A 16,593-nucleotide genomic window follows, 5' to 3' on the forward strand; every position below is an offset into this window, starting at 1 on the left:
CTCCTCTCTCTCTCTCCTCTTTCTCCCTCCGTCCCCTCTCTCTCTCCTCTCCCTGCTCTCTCTCTCCTCTTTTTCTCTTCGTCCCCTCTTTCCCCTCTCTCTCTCCTCTCTCTCTCTCCTCTTTCTCCCTCCGTCCCCTCTCTCCTCTTTCTCCCTCCATCCCCTCTCTCTCAATCTCTCTCTCTCTCTCCTCTTTCTCCCTCTGTCCAATCTCTCCTCTTTCTCCCTCCGTCCCCTCTCTCTCTCTCTCTCTCTTTCCCCTCTCTCTCTCCTCTCTGTCTCCTCTTTCACCCTGCTCTCTCTGCTCCCTCCCCCCTCTACTTTCCTCTGATATTCTCATTAAGCCTATAGCTTCCTGATTCATCACTGTTTCATTAACTCTGGTAATGTGGTTAGATGTGATATAAATGATGTCGCTCTGGAATGCCATTACCTGACTGATTCCCACATGGCACCCTATTCCCTATATACATTGGTCAAAAGAGGTGCACTATCTAGGGAATAGGGTGCTGTTTGGGAGGCACACCCCTTGTTAAAAGTGCCCTGAGGGCACGTTGGTCCCCACTTGCATCAAGATGTCCACCATTGTTCCTGTTCACGAGAAAGCGAAGGTAACTTAACTAAATGACTATCGACCCGTAGCACTCACTTCTGTCATCATTAAGCGCTTTGAAGAGCTAATGCTCTTGTGGCTGAATGGAAAGCAGCAATGTTCCAACATCTAGTTTTTTATTATTATTATTATAATTTTTTTTAAATTGAACTTTTATTTAACTAGGCAAGTCAGTTAAAAACAAATTCTTATTTACAATGACGTCCTACCCCGGACAAACCCGGACGACGCTGAGCCAATTGTGCGCCGTCCTATGGGACTCCAAATCACAGTCAGATGTGATACAGTCTGGATTCAAACCAGGGTCTGTAGTGATGCCTCTTGCACTGAGCTGCAGTGCCTTAGACCGCTGCGCCACTCGGGAGCCAAGTGAAATGACTTCCCAGAAGAGTGGAGGCTGTTATAGCAGCAAAGGGGGGGACCAACTCCATATTAATGACTTCCCAGAAGAGTGGAGGCTGTTATAGCAGCAAAGGGGGGGACCAACTCCATATTAATGACTTCCCAGAAGAGTGGAGGCTGTTATAGCAGCAAAGGGGGGGGACCAACTCCATATTAATGACTTCCCAGAAGAGTGGAGGCTGTTATAGCAGCAAAGGGGGGGACCAACTCCATATTAAAGCCCATGATTTTGTAATGAGATGTTCGACGAGCAGGTGTCCACATACTTTTGGTCATGTAGTGTATATTTTCTATTCATATACTGCCCATACTGTCTATAGACTCCATTATATACATACAGTGGGAAGAAAAAGTCTGTGAACCCTTTAAAATTACCTAGATTTCTGCATAAATTGGTCATAAAATTTGATCTGATCTTCATCTAAGTCACAACAGTAGACAAACACAGTCTGCTTAAACTAATAACACAGAAACAATTATATGTTTTCATGTCATTATTGAACACACCGTGTAAACATTCACAGTGCAGGGTGGGAAAAGTACGTGAACCCTTGGATTTAATAACTGGTTGACCCTCCTTTGGCAGCAATAACCTCAACCAAACGTTTTCTGTAGTTGTGGATCAGACCTGCACAACGGTCAGGAGGAATTTTGGACCATTCCTCTTTACAAAACTGTTTCAGTTCAGCAATATTCTTGGGATGTCTGGTGTGAACCGCTCTCTTGAGGTCAGGCCACAGCATCTCCAATCGGGTTGAGGTCAGGACTCTGACTGGGCCACTCCAGAAGGCGTATTTTCTTCTGTTGAAGACATTCTGTTGTTGATTTACTTCTGTGTTTTGGGTCGTTGTCTTGTTGCATCACCCAACTTCTGTTGAGCTTCAATTGGCGGACAGATAGCCTTACATTCTCCTGCAAAATGTCTTGACAAACTTGGGAATTCATTTTTCCGTCGATGATAGCAAGCTGTCCAGGCCCTGAGGCAGCAAAGCAGACCCAGACCATGATGCTCCCTCCACCATACTTTACAGTTGGGACAAAGTTTTGATGTTCATGTGCTGTGCCTTTTTACTCCACTCATAGTGTTGTGTGTTCCTTCCAAACAACTCAACTGTAGTTTCATCTGTCCACAGAATATTTTGCCAGAAACGCTGTGGAACATCCAGGTGCACTTTTGTGAACTTCAGACGTGCAGCAATGTTTTTTTTTGGACAGCAGTGGCTTCTCCCGTGGTGTCCTCCCATGAACACGGTTCTTGTTTAGTGTTTTACGTATTGTAGACTCGTCAACAGGGATGTTAGCATCTTCCAGAGATTTCTGTAAGTCTTTAGCTGACACTCTAGGATTCTTCTTAACCTCATTGAGCATTCTGCGCTGTGTGCTCTTGCAGTCATCTTTGCAGGATGGCCACTCCTAGGGAGAGTAGCAAGAGTGCTGAAATTTCTCCATTTATAGACAATTTGTCTTACCGTGGACTGACTTTCAGAGATACTTTTGTAACCCTTTCCAGCTTTATGCAAGGCAACAATTCTTAATCTTAGGTCTTCTGAGATCTCTTTTGTTCGAGGCTCACATCAGGCATTGCTTCTTGTGAATAGCAAACTCAAATTTTGTGAGTGTTTTTATAGGGCAGGGCAGCTCTAACCAACATCTCCAATCTCGTCTCATTGATTCGACTCCAGGTTAGCTGACTCCTGACTCCAATTAGCTTTTTTTATTGAATTTTTTTATTTCACCTTTTATTTAACCAGGTAGGCTAGTTGAGAACAAGTTCTCATTTACAACTGCGACCTTGGCCAAGATAAAGCAAAGCAGTTCGACACAAACAACAACACAGAGTTACACATGGAATAAACAAACATACAGTCAATAATACAGTAGGAAAAAAATGTCTATATACATTGTGTGCAAATGAGGTGAGATAAGGGAGGTAAAGGCCATGGTGGCAAAGTAAATACAATATAGCAAGTAAAACACTGGAATGGTAGATGTGCAGAAGATGAATGTGCAAGTAGAGATACTGGGGTGCAAAGGAGCAAGATAAATAAATAAATACAGTATGGGGATGAGGTAGGTAGTTGGATGGGCTATTTACAGATGGCCTGTGTACAGATGCAGTGATCTGTGAGCTGCTCTGACAGCTGGTGCTTAAAGCTAGTGAGGGAGATATGAGTCTCCAGCTTTAGTGATTTTTGCAATTTGTTCCAGTCATTGGCAGCAGAGAACTGGAAGGAAAGACGACCAAAGGAGGAATTGGCTTTAGGGGTGACCAGTGAGATATACCTGCTGGAGCGCGTGCTACGGGTGGGTGCTGCTATGGTGACCAGTGAGCTGAGATAAGGTGGGCCTTTACCTAGCAAAGACTTATAGATGACCTGGAAGATGCGAGGCTGTAATCGCTGCCAAAGATGCTTCAACAAAGTACTGAGTAAAGGGTCTGAATACTTAGGTAAATGTAATATTTCAGTTTTTAAAAACCTGTTTCTAAAAAAAACTGTTTTTGCTTTGTCAATATGGGATATTGTGTGTAGATTGATGAGGGAAAAAAAAGATTTAATCAATTTTAGAATAAGGCTGTGACGTAACTAAATGTGGATAAAAGTTAAGGGGCCTCAGGCACGGGGCAGCAGGTAGCCTAGTGGTTAGAGCATTGGGCCAATAACCAAAAGGTTGCTGGATCGAATCTCCGAGCTGACAAGGTAAAAATCATTCCTTCTGCCCCTGAACAAGGCAGTTAACCCACTGTTCCCCGGTAAGCTGTCATTGTAAATAAGAATTGGTTCTTAACTGACTTGCCTAGTTAAAAAGCACCATTCATTGTTGATAATTGTAATGTTAATGCATTCACTGGTTAAATGGAAGAGATTGAGGTGGTTGCCATTTTAGAGACAACAAAATATTTGCAGCAGTAATCTTCTCTGATTGACAGAGATTCAAGGGGCTATCATCATTAAGTAACATAATAAAAAGCATTGAACTTCAAAATGAACTTAAACCTCTCTTGGGTAGGGGGCAGTATTTTCACGTCCGGATGAAAAGCGTGCCCAAAGTAAACTGCCTGTTACTCAGGCCCAGAAGCTAGGATATGCATATAATTGGTGGATTTGGATAGAAAACACTCCAAACTTTCTAAAACTATTCAAATAATGTCTGTGAGTATAACAGAACTGATATGGCAGGCGAAACCCCGGGGACAAACCATCACAAAAAAAATATATTCAGCCTACCACTATTTTCAATGGCTGTCACTTTTATTATAAGGCCAAGTCCTCCCAGATTGCAGTTCCTATGGCTTCCACTAGATGTCAACAGTCTTTAGAAAGAGTTTCAGGCTGGTTTTTGGAAAAATGAGCCAGAAATTGTAGTTTTTCTAGGTGGCTCCCATTTTGGCTGTAGTGTTTCCAAGCGCGTGAATGAGAGCGCGTTCTTTGGTGTTTTCCCCCGGTAAAGACAATAACGATACTCCGTCTTAACCTGTTAGGGCTAGGGGGCAGTATTGACACGGCCGGATAAAAAACGCACCCGATTTAATCTGGTTACTACTCCTGCCCAGTAACTAGAATATGCATATAATTATTGGCTTTGGATAGAAAACACCCTAAAGTTTCTAAAACTGTTTGAATGGTGTCTGTGAATATAACAGAACTCAAATGGCAGGCCAAAACCTGAGAAGATTCCATGCAGGAAGTGGCCTGTCTGACAAGTTGTGTTTCATCTTGGCTCTTTTTATTGAAGACTGAGGATCTTTGCTCTAACGTGACACTTCCCACGGCTCCCATAGGCTCTCAGAGCCCGGGAAAAAGCTGAACGATATCGAGGCAGCCTCTGGCTGAAACACATTATCGCTTTTGGCAAGTGGCCGATCAGAGTACTATGAGCTTAGGCGCGTGCCCGAGTCGACCGAATGCTTTATTTTCTTTTGTCTGTTTAGCTAAAAGCAGATTCCCGGTCAGAATATTATCGCTTTTTTATGAGAAAAATTGCATAAAAATGTATTTTAAACAGCGGTTGACATGCTTCGAAGTACAGTAATGGAATATTTAGAATTTTTTTGTCACGAATTGCGCCATGCTCGTCACCCTTATTTACCCTTTCGGATAGTGTCTTGAACGCACGAACAAAACGCCGCTGTTTGGATATAACTATGGATTATTTTGAACCAAACCAACATTTGTTATTGAAGTAGAAGTCCTGGGAGTGCATTCTGACGAAGACAGCAAAGGTAATAACATTTTTCTTATAGTAAATCTGACTTTGGTGAGTGCTAAACTTGCTGGGTGTCTAAATAGCTAGCCCTGTGATGCCGGGCTATCTACTGAGAATATTGCAAAATGTGCTTTCACCGAAAAGCTATTTTAAAATCGGACATATCGAGTGCATAGAGGAGTTCTGTATCTATAATTCTTAAAGTAATTGTTATGCTTTTTGTGAACGTTTATCGTGAGTAATTTAGTAAATTCACCGGCAGTGTTCGGTGGGAATGCTAGTCACATGCTAGTCACATGCTAATGTAAAAAGCTGGTTTTTGATATAAATATGAACTTGATTGAACAAAACATGCATGTATTGTATAACATAATGTCCTAGGGTTGTCATCTGATGAAGATCATCAAAGGTTAGTGCTGCATTTAGCTGTGGTTTGGGTTTATGTGACATTATATGCTAGCTTGAAAAATAGGTGTCTGATTATTTCTGGCTGGGTACTCTGCTGACATAATCTAATGTTTTGCTTTCGTTGTAAAGCCTTTTTGAAATCGGACAGTGTGGTTAGATTAACGAGAGTCTTGTCTTTAAAATGGTGTAAAATAGTCATATGCTTGAAAAATTGAAGTTTTTGCATTTTTGAGGTTTTCGAATAACGCGCCACGGGATTACACTGGCTGTTACGTAGGTGGGACGATTTGGTGCCACCTATGCTAGAGAGGTTAAATTTCATCGTTTATTTATGTATTAGGGTACCTAAGGTTTGATTATAAACGTTGTTTGACTTGCTTGGAAAAATGTATTAGTAACGTTTGGGATTCATTTTGTATGCATTTTGATGGAGGGAAACTGGGTGGATTATTGACTGAAGCGCGCCAGCTAAACTGAGTTTTTATGGATATAAAGAAGGACATTATCAAACAAAAGGACCATTTGTGATGTAACTGGGACCTTTTGGAGTGCCAACAGAAGAAGATCATCAAAGGTAAGGCATTTATTATATCGCTATTTCTGACTTTCGTGGCGCACCTGCCTGGTTGAAATATGTTTTTCATGCTTTTGTATGCGGGGCGCTGTCCTCAGATAATCACACCGTGTGCTTTCGCCGTAAAGCCTTTTTGAAATCTCCACATGGACACGGAATCATATACTCTGATTCTACAAAATATTAAGAACAGTTAGCCACCATGCTATTCCAGTAGTTTAGTAGCTCCTTCATGATGTTTCTGAAATGACAGCCTACTCTCCTCTTCTCTCGTTCTACCTATCATTCTTACAGGCTATTAGAGTGGTTAGTAGCTCTATGAGACACATCGATAATAAGAGCGGTATTACCCAGAACCCTCTGTATAGCAGAACAGCTGTGAATGACTCTTATGCACTTCAGGCTAAAAGGTGGGCCCAGACAGACAGAGAGAGAGAGGGAGAGATGTCAGTTGTAGAGTACGTCTATCTTGGTCATTGTGGTAATTTGGGGGGTAATTTGGGGGCAATTTCCCATAGAAAATGTAATTAGTCCTCCAGCAATTTTCAGAAAATGACAAAAAAGCACTAGCTACTTATTTTAGCCATTCTCCTCCCGATAATATCACTTTTTTTGAAACGTGGAGAGACTCATAAAGATTCTGACACAGAAACGTACTAGAAGGGCTGTGATTTGGGTGACCGATAAGATCAAAACCACATTCATCTTCTGAACTACGGATGAGGATCGGATGATTTCGCAACAATTACTTATGGACTTCATGCCAATCAAAACCCAGTTGTTTTCTGAACGGCCAGGATAGTTTCACGCACACACACACACACCACATTCCTCACACACATCCTGCTTGCCCACAGAGCAACAATAGAGACATGACCATGTGATGTAAATATTTGAATCTCAGCCACAATGTTAGAGGTGTTTAGGGTTAGTTAGAGTTTATCTCAGTGGCAGCTCAGACTGTACTCCTAGTAGCCTTGAGACAATCCATAAGAGCACCATAACTTTACTGTGTGTTGAATCAATAGGTTAGTGCTAGGTGGTAGTTGGGATATGGTTTAGAGTCAGAGTTGATCCCTGTGGAAGGCCAGTACTCCGAGCACTGTGGAGACAATCCATCACTTTACTGTGTACTGCAGGGTTCCCCAACTGGTTACTGAGCAAATGTTTTTCATAAATGTTTTATTTCATTAAAAAAAAAAGTTTAAAAAAATGTCATTATTGGACTGTAAAAACACCAGGAAATCAGCTGCGAGTGATTTTCATTTAAAGAAATCTATTCCCAAGTATTCCCACACATAATAGAGAGAGAGAGAGAGAGAGACGGGATCGTCTACAAACGGAAGCATTGTTTTTAGTCAAAAACATATCTGTTTGGGCCTCCCGCGGTCAATTTGCAGTTATTATTGTCATTAATGTTAATACGACGCCGTGTTCTCCACAAGTACTCCTGTTTTATTTCCCACTTTCCACACACACACTTTATCACTCTACCCGTCAGTCACTGATATGAATTTAATCGGAAATGTACAGGCATCTATCCGATCTCTCTGCTGGTGAAAGGACCCCAGTACAATAGATAGTTCATCTGCTCTTTAATAATCACATGGAGTCATTATCTCCCTTCACCGCTCAAATGTGTACATTCAATATCTTTAATAAAGACCACAACAACAACAACAACAAAAAAAAAACCCCACACATGATAAAATCATATCTTCCTTCGCCACCCCGGAGGAATGAAAGCAGACGTGGCAACTTCACCAAGCTTGCTGGACGAATGACATTACGTTTCGTCCCAGCGTGGTTTTACTGATAGAAAACAAACAATGAGGTGGTCCGTGAATCGTATGGCTTCCCAGACCCTTCTCCCAAAGGGGGTTATTCCTGCCTTATGTCGGCCTTTCCTTTCAAAGGACAGGCTCTGAGTCTCAGTGTTTTCCCTAGATATTATCTTAGGCGTGGTGTGTACGCCTGTTGGTCTATCTATGTACAAGGACAGCCTATAGGGGTCCCTAAACCTGGGTAGAGCTCCCAGTCTCACTCAGCGAAGCAGCACAGTGTTGCCCTACATATTGTCTGAGACATCTTGACATCTTGAGGTCCAGGCTGGAGGGGTGTGTCAGCCCGCCTGCCTGCCTTTGTCCAGGTTCTGGGGGGTAACCTGCCCCATATTGTCCTGGGGGGTAACCTGCCCCATATTGTATGTTCTCTTTCTTTCTTTCTCTCTCTCTCTCAGAGGACCTGAGCCCTAGGACCATGCCTCAGGACTACCTGGCTTGATGACTCCTTGCTGTCCCATGTTCACCTGGCCGTGCTGCTGCTCCAGTTCCAACTGTTCTGCCTGCAGCTATGGAACCCTGACCTGTTCACCGGACGTGCTACCTGTCCCAGACCTGCTGTTTTCAACTCTCTAGAGACAGCAGGAGCGGTAGAGATACTCTGAATGCTCCTGGGGGGTAACCTGCCCCATATTGTCCTGGGGGGTAACCTGCCCCATATTGTCCTGGGGGGACACCTGCCCCATATTGTCCTGGGGGGTAACCTGCCCCATATTGTCCTGGGGGGACACCTGCCCCATATTGTCCTGGGGGGACACCTGCCCCATATTGTCCTGGGGGGACACCTGCCCCATATTGTCCTGGGGGGTAACCTGCCCCGTATTGTCCTGGGGGGTAACTTGCCCCATATTGTCCTGGGGGTAACCTGCCCCATATTGTCCTGGGGGGGTAACCTGCCCCGTATTGTCCTGGGGGGTAACTTGCCCCATATTGTCCTTGGGGGGGTAACCTGCCCCGTATTGTCCTGGGGGGTAACCTGCCCCGTATTGTCCTGGGGGGTAACCTGCCCCGTATTGTCCTGGGGGGTAACCTGCCCCATATTGTGCTTGGGGGTAACCTGCCCCATATTGTCCTGGGGGGTAACTTGCCCCATATTGTCCTGGGGGGGTAACCTGCCCCGTATTGTCCTGGGGGTAACCTGCCCCATATTGTCCTGGGCCTGTGGAGGTGTGATTCAGGCCTGTGTGGTCAATCAGCCTGCCTGTCATTGTCCGGGGCTGCCCCTGGGACTCGCTGTGTAAAACCTGGGGCCTCTGTCCCGGTCCTGAGGGGTAACCTGCCTCGTATTGTCCGGGGCTGCCCCTGGGTCCTCTTAGATAAACACAGGATTGACACACAGAGATAGGGGCCTTGCCGAGCACACAGAGCTGACACAGCGGCCCCCTATCTACAGAAAAAAGTAGTGCACTGTGTAGGGAATAAGGTGCAATTTGGGACACAACCGTTGTCTTTGACATCTTGAGAGTCCCAGGGTGGAGAGGTGTTTCAGCCTGCCTGTATGGCTGCGGCCCGGTCCTGGGGGGGTAACCTGCCTCGTATTGTCCTGGTCCTGGGGGGTAACCTGCCTTGTATTGTCCTGGTCCTGGGGGGTAACCTGCCTCGTATTGTCCTGGTCCTGGGGGGGTAACCTGCCTCGTATTGTCCTGGTCCTGGGGGGGTAACCTGCCTCGTATTGTCCTGGTCCTGGGGGTAACCTGCCTCATATTTTCCTGGTCCTGGGGGGTAACCTGCCTCGTATTGTCCTGGTCCTGGGGGGGTAACCTGCCTTGTATTGTCCTGGTCCTGCTGGATATTCCTGCCTCACATTCTACCAGCTGGGTATTCCTGCCTCACATTCTTCCAGCTGGGTATTCCTGCCTCACATTCTACCAGCTGGGTATTCCTGCCTCACATTCTACCAGCTGGGTATTCCTGCCTCACATTCTACCAGCTGGGTATTCCTGCCTCACATTCTCCCAGCTGGGTATTCCTGCCTCACATTGGCCATGTATAGTTTCCTGCCTCACACTGGCCCTGTATAGCTTCCTGCCTCACACTGGCCCTGTATAGTTTCCTGCCTCACACTGGCCCTGTATAGTTTCCTGCCTCACACTGGCCCTGTATAGCTTCCTGCCTCACACTGGCCCTGTATAGCTTCCTGCCTCACACTGGCCCTGTATAGTTTCCTGCCTCACACTGGCCCTCTATAGTTTCCTGCCTCACACTGGCCCTGTATAGCTTCCTGCCTCACACTGGCCCTGTATAGCTTCCTGCCTCACACTGGCCCTGTATAGCTTCCTGCCTCACACTGGCCCTGTATAGCTTCCTCCCTCACACTGGCCCTGTATAGTTTCCTGCCTCACACTGGCCCTGTATAGCTTCCTGCCTCACACTGGCCCTGTATAGTTTCCTGCCTCACACTGGCCCTGTATAGTTTCCTGCCTCACACTGGCCCTGTATAGTTTCCTGCCTCACACTGGCCCTGTATGGACGGGGGGGCCTCTCCTTTCAAAGGACATGCTCAGCGTCTCAGAGTTCTACTAGATATTGTCTGCGGGGCGACGTCTACACTGCTTCAAATCAAATCACATTTTATTTGTTACATACGCATGGTTAGCGGATGTTAAAGCGAGTGTAGCGAAACGCTTGTGCTTCTAGTTTCCAGTAATATCGAACAAATAATCGAACAATTTCACAACAACTAACTTATACACACAGAATGTAAAGGGATGGAATAAGAATATGTACATATAAATATATGGATGAGCGATGGTCGTGCGGCGTAGGCAAGATGTAATAGATGGTATATATGGGCATATGTGTCCATATATCCACAGGTTTAGACTCAGAGATAGAGGGCCGTCCCAGGGGTTTGACACAGGCATGGCTGGGTGCATATAGGCCTGACACAGTGGGACCCACATCCAGAGAGGGCCCAGGGCAGGACCAGGCTGGGTTAGGGCCCACACAGAGAGAAGCCAGGGGCTGGACCAGGCTGGCTTAGGGCTCACACAGAGAGAAGCCAGGGGCTGGACCAGGCTGGGTTGGGGCCCACACAGAGAGAAGCCAGGGGCTGGACCAGGCTGGGTTAGGGCCCACACAGAGAGAAGCCAGGGGCTGGACCAGGCTGGGTTAGGGCCCACACAGAGAGAAGCCAGGGGTTGGACCAGGCTGGGTTGGGGCCCACACAGAGAGAAGCCAGGGGCTGGACCAGGCTGGCTTAGGGCCCACACAGAGAGAAGTCAGGGGCTGGACCAGGCTGGCTTAGGGCCCACACAGAGAGAAGCCAGGGGCTGGACCAGGCTGGCTTAGGGCCCACACAGAGAGAAGCCAGGGGCTGGACCAGGCTGGGTTGGGGCCCACACAGAGAGAAGCCAGGGGCTGGACCAGGCTGGGTTGGGGCCCACACAGAGAGAAGCCAGGGGCTGGACCAGGCTGGGTTAGGGCCCACACAGAGAGAAGCCAGGGGCTGGACCAGGCTGGGTTAGGGCCCACACAGAGAGAAGCCAGGGGTTGGACCAGGCTGGGTTGGGGCCCACACAGAGAGAAGCCAGGGGCTGGACCAGGCTGGCTTAGGGCCCACACAGAGAGAAGTCAGGGGCTGGACCAGGCTGGCTTAGGGCCCACACAGAGAGAAGCCAGGGGCTGGACCAGGCTGGGTTAGGGCCCACACAGCGAGAAGCCAGGAGCTGGACCAGGCTGGCTTAGGGCCCACACAGAGAGAAGCCAGGGGCTGGACCAGGCTGGCTTAGGGCCCACACAGAGAGAAGCCAGGGGCTGGACCAGGCTGGGTTAGGGCCCACACAGCGAGAAGCCAGGGGCTGGACCAGGCTGGCTTAGGGCCCACACAGAGAGAAGCCAGGGGCTGGACCAGGCTGGGTTAGGGCCCACACAGAGAGAAGCCAGGGGCTGGACCAGGCTGGGTTAGGGCCCACACAGAGAGAAGCCAGGGGCTGGACCAGGCTGGCTTAGGGCCCACACAGAGAGAAGCCAGGGGTTGGACCAGGCTGGGTTGGGGCCCACACAGAGAGAAGCCAGGGGCTGGACCAGGCTGGGTTAGGGCCCACACAGAGAGAAGCCAGGGGCTGGACCAGGCTGGGTTAGGGCCCACACAGAGAAGCCAGGGGCTGGACTAGATTAGTGGACTAACACAGGACAGTGTCCCCCCACACAGAGAGAAGCCAGGGGCTGGACTAGATTAGTGGACTAACACAGGACAGTGTCCTCCAAACAGAGAGAAGCCAGGGGCTGGACTAGATTAGTGGACTAACACAGGACAGTGTCCCCCACAGGGCTGAGGTGATACACTGGGTCAACCCAGCACAGAAAGAGGCCGGGGGTCTAGACAAGGTTATAAGGCTGACACAGAGAGGAGCTGAGGGGCAGGACCAGGATACAAGGCCAACCTAACACAGTGGCCCCCCCAGAGAGACTGACAGGGGGGACAGTCAGAGAGGAAGTTCCCATCAGGATGGAGGATGGAGGATGCCTCATCCCTCCTCTATTTCTGGAAAACACCACATTTCCTACCTGACCCCTAACCCTAATTCCCACGGCACATTTCCTACCCTTAACACGCTCGTCACCGCAAGTAGAGACACAGACAGGCAGGCAGACAGGCAGGCAGGCAGACAGACAGACAGACAGACAGACAGACAGACAGACAGACAGACAGACAGACAGACAGACAGACAGACAGACAGACAGACAGACAGACAGACAGACAGACAGACAGACAGACAGACAGACAGACAGACCGAGACAGACAGACAGAGACAGACAGAGACAGACAGACAGACAGACAGACAGACAGACAGACAGACAGACAGACAGACAGACAGACAGACAGACAGACAGACAGACAGACAGACAGACAGACAGAGAAGCAACAGAAGAACAGAGGCATGGTTTCCAGTCCACAGTCCAAACTCAAAACCCTGAGGCCTCAGCCCACTTCCCACCTTCCCCCTGAAACAGCCAGTGACACAAGGACTGCTCTAGACGTTGTTAGGTGTTTTACATAGATAGTCAATATTGTATATTCTTGAGGAACAGCAGACAACTGACAAACTGGGAGAAGGTAGATCTTTAGTTCAGTTTGAGACTCGAAACCAAAGAGCCAACTACTACTACAGACAGATATAGTACTGTAAATACCTGAGACTAACAGAGCCAAGTACTACTACAGACAGATATAGTACTGTAAATACCTGAGACTAACAGAGCCATACTACTACTACAGACAGATATAGTACTGTAAATACCTGAGACTAACAGAACCAATTACTACTACAGACAGATATAGTTCTGTAAATACCTGAGACTAACAGAACCAATTACTACTACAGACAGATATAGTACTGTAAATACCTGAGACTAACAGAGCCATACTACTACTACAGACAGATATAGTACTGTAAATACCTGAGACTAACAGAGCCATACTACTACTACAGACAGATATAGTACTGTAAATACCTGAGACTAACATAGCCATACTACTACAGACAGATATAGTACTGTAAATACCAGACAGCAGAAGTATTATTTCTCTACCCCACTGCTACAGCTTCTGACTGACTGACTGACTAGCTGGCTGGTTGACTGGCTGACTGGCTGGCTGACTGGCTGACTGGCTGACTGGCTGACTGGCTGACTGACTGGCTGACTGACTGACTGACTGGCTGACTGGCTGACTGACTGGCTGACTGACTGGCTGACTGACTGACTGGCTGACTGCTGACTGGCTGACTGACTGGCTGACTGACTGACTGACTGGCTGACTGGCTGACTGGCTGGGCTGGTGACTGGCTGACTGACTGGCTGACTGACTGACTGACTGGCTGACTGGCTGACTGACTGGCTGACTGACTGACTGGCTGACTGACTGGCTGACTGACTGGCTGGCTGACTGACTGGCTGACTGGCTGACTGGCTGACTGACTGGCTGACTGACTGACTGGCTGGCTGACTGGCTGGCTGACTGGCTGACTGGCTGGCTGACTGAGTGACTGGCTGACTGACTGTCTGACTGGCTGACTGGCTGACTGGCTGGCTGACTGGCTGACTGGCTGACTGACTGACTGACTGGCTGACTGGCTGACTGACTGGCTGACTGACTGACTGGCTGACTGGCTGACTGGCTGGCTGACTGACTGACTGGCTGACTGGCTGACTGGCTGACTGACTGGCTGACTGACTGACTGACTGGCTGGCTGACTGGCTGGCTGACTGGCTGACTGGCTGGCTGACTGAGTGACTGGCTGACTGACTGACTGACTGGCTGACTGGCTGACTGGCTGGCTGACTGGCTGGCTGACTGGCTGACTGGCTGACTGGCTGGCTGACTGAGTGACTGACTGACTGACTGGCTGACTGGCTGACTGGCTGACTGACTGACTGACTGACTGGCTGACTGGCTGGCTGACTGGCTGGCTGGCTGACTGGCTGGCTGACTGGCTGGCTGACTGAGTGACTGGCTGACTGACTGGCTGACTGACTGACTGACTGACTGGCTGACTGGCTGACTGACTGGCTGACTGACTGACTGGCTGACTGACTGGCTGACTGACTGGCTGGCTGACTGGCTGGCTGGCTGACTGACTGGCTGACTGGCTGACTGACTGACTGACTGACTGGCTGACTGGCTGACTGGCTGACTGGCTGACTGACTGGCTGACTGACTGACTGACTGGCTGACTGACTGACTGGCTGACTGACTGACTGACTGACTGGCTGACTGACTGGCTGACTGGCTGACTGACTGACTGACTGACTGGCTGACTGACTGGCTGGCTGACTGACTGGCTGACTGACTGACTGACTGGCTGACTGACTGGCTGACTGGCTGACTGGCTGACTGACTGACTGGCTGACTGACTGACTGGCTGGCTGACTGACTGGCTGACTGACTGACTGACTGGCTGACTGACTGGCTGGCTGACTGGCTGACTGACTGACTGACTGACTGAGCTGAAAATTGAAATATTTTTGTCAGAAAAACTAGAAGTAGGCCAAAGGGAGGAACGGAATGGGAGCCAGATATTCATTTAGGGGAAAATCACCTCAAACTACCAAAGAAAATAATATTTAACATTTTATTTGGCATATAATCAGAGATAAAGCCATTGCAAAACTCCAGCTTGATAAAATCCCTAAGCTGCGTTTTCCCTAGAACAGAAGACATTTCCAGTATTATATGAACAGAAAAGGTAAACTACACGGCCAAATGTACACTACCGGTCAAAAGTTTGGACACACCTACTCATTCAAGGGTTTTTTTCTTAATTTTGGACTATTTTCTACATTATAGAATAATAGTGAAGACATTAAACAGCACATGTGGAATCATGTAGTAACCAAAAAAGTGTTAATAAACAAATCAAAATATGTTTTATATTTGAGATTCTTCAAAGTAGCCACCCTTTGCCTTGATGGCAGCTTTGCACACTCTTGGCATTCTTGGCAAGTTTATGTGTCGGGGGGCTAGGGTCAGTCTGTTATATCTGGAGTATTTCTCCTGTCTTATCTGGTGTCCTGTGTGAATTTAAGTATGCTCTCTCTAATTCTCTCTCTCTTTCTCTCTCTCTTTCTTTCTTTCTTTCTCTCTCTCTCGGGGGACCTGAGCCCTAGGACCATGCCTCAGGACTACCTGGCCTGATGACTCCTTGCTGTCCCCAGTCCACCTGGCCGTGCTGCTGCTCCAGTTTCAACTGTTCTGCATGCAACTATGGAACCCTGACCTGTTCACTGGACGTGCTACCTGTCCCAGACCTGCTGTCCCAGACCTGCTGGAACCCTGACCTATTCACCGAACGTGCTACCTGTCCCAGACCTGCTGTTTTCAACTCTCTAGAGACAGCAGGAGCGGTAGAGATACTCTCAATGATCGGCTATGAAAAGCCAACTGACATTTACTCTTGAGGTGCTGACTTGTTGCACCCTCGACAACCACTGTGATTATTATTATTTGACCCTGCTGGTCATTTATGAACATTTGAACATCTTGGCCATGTTCTGTTATAATCTCCACCCGACACAGCCAGAAGAGGACTGGCCAACCCTCATAGCCTGGTTCCTCTCTAGGTTTCTTCCTAGGTTTTGGCCTTTCTAGGGAGTTTTTCCTAGCCCCCCCGTGCTTCTACACCTGCAACGCTTGCTGTTTGGAGGTTTTAGACTGAGTTTCTGTACAACACTTTGTGACATCAGCTGATGTAAGAAGGGCTTTATGAAAACATTTGATTGATTGATTGATTGATTCTCTCAACCAGCTTCATGGTGTAGAACCACACATATAGATCTCTGCTTAGTACTGTTATTGGCATCATGATGCCAGTCAATATCTCTTTCTGTCAGTTGATAGCCTAGCGATTAGGGCGTTGGATCATTAACCCAAAGGTTGCAGAAAACTGAAGCCCGACAAGGTGAAAATTATGCCGAGATGCCCTTGAGCAAGGCACTTAACCCTAAAAAACAACACATTTCACTTTACCTATCTGGTGTACGTGACAATAAAACAGTTTATTTTTTTTTTTTTATTATAGCTGGAAAAAAACCTGACTCACATTCAG

General features: G+C 47.7%; 1 protein-coding gene across 2 annotated transcripts in view; it reads right to left on the minus strand.

Annotated features, from left to right (window-relative positions):
• LOC106591130 (vascular endothelial growth factor receptor 3) overlaps nt 1-16,593 on the minus strand; it is a 215,335-nt gene that overhangs the window by 135,423 nt on the left and 63,319 nt on the right. The window lies entirely within an intron of this gene.

This window comes from Salmo salar, chromosome ssa05 (genome assembly GCF_905237065.1).
Source record: "Salmo salar chromosome ssa05, Ssal_v3.1, whole genome shotgun sequence".
Classification (NCBI taxonomy): Eukaryota; Metazoa; Chordata; class Actinopteri; order Salmoniformes; family Salmonidae; genus Salmo; species Salmo salar.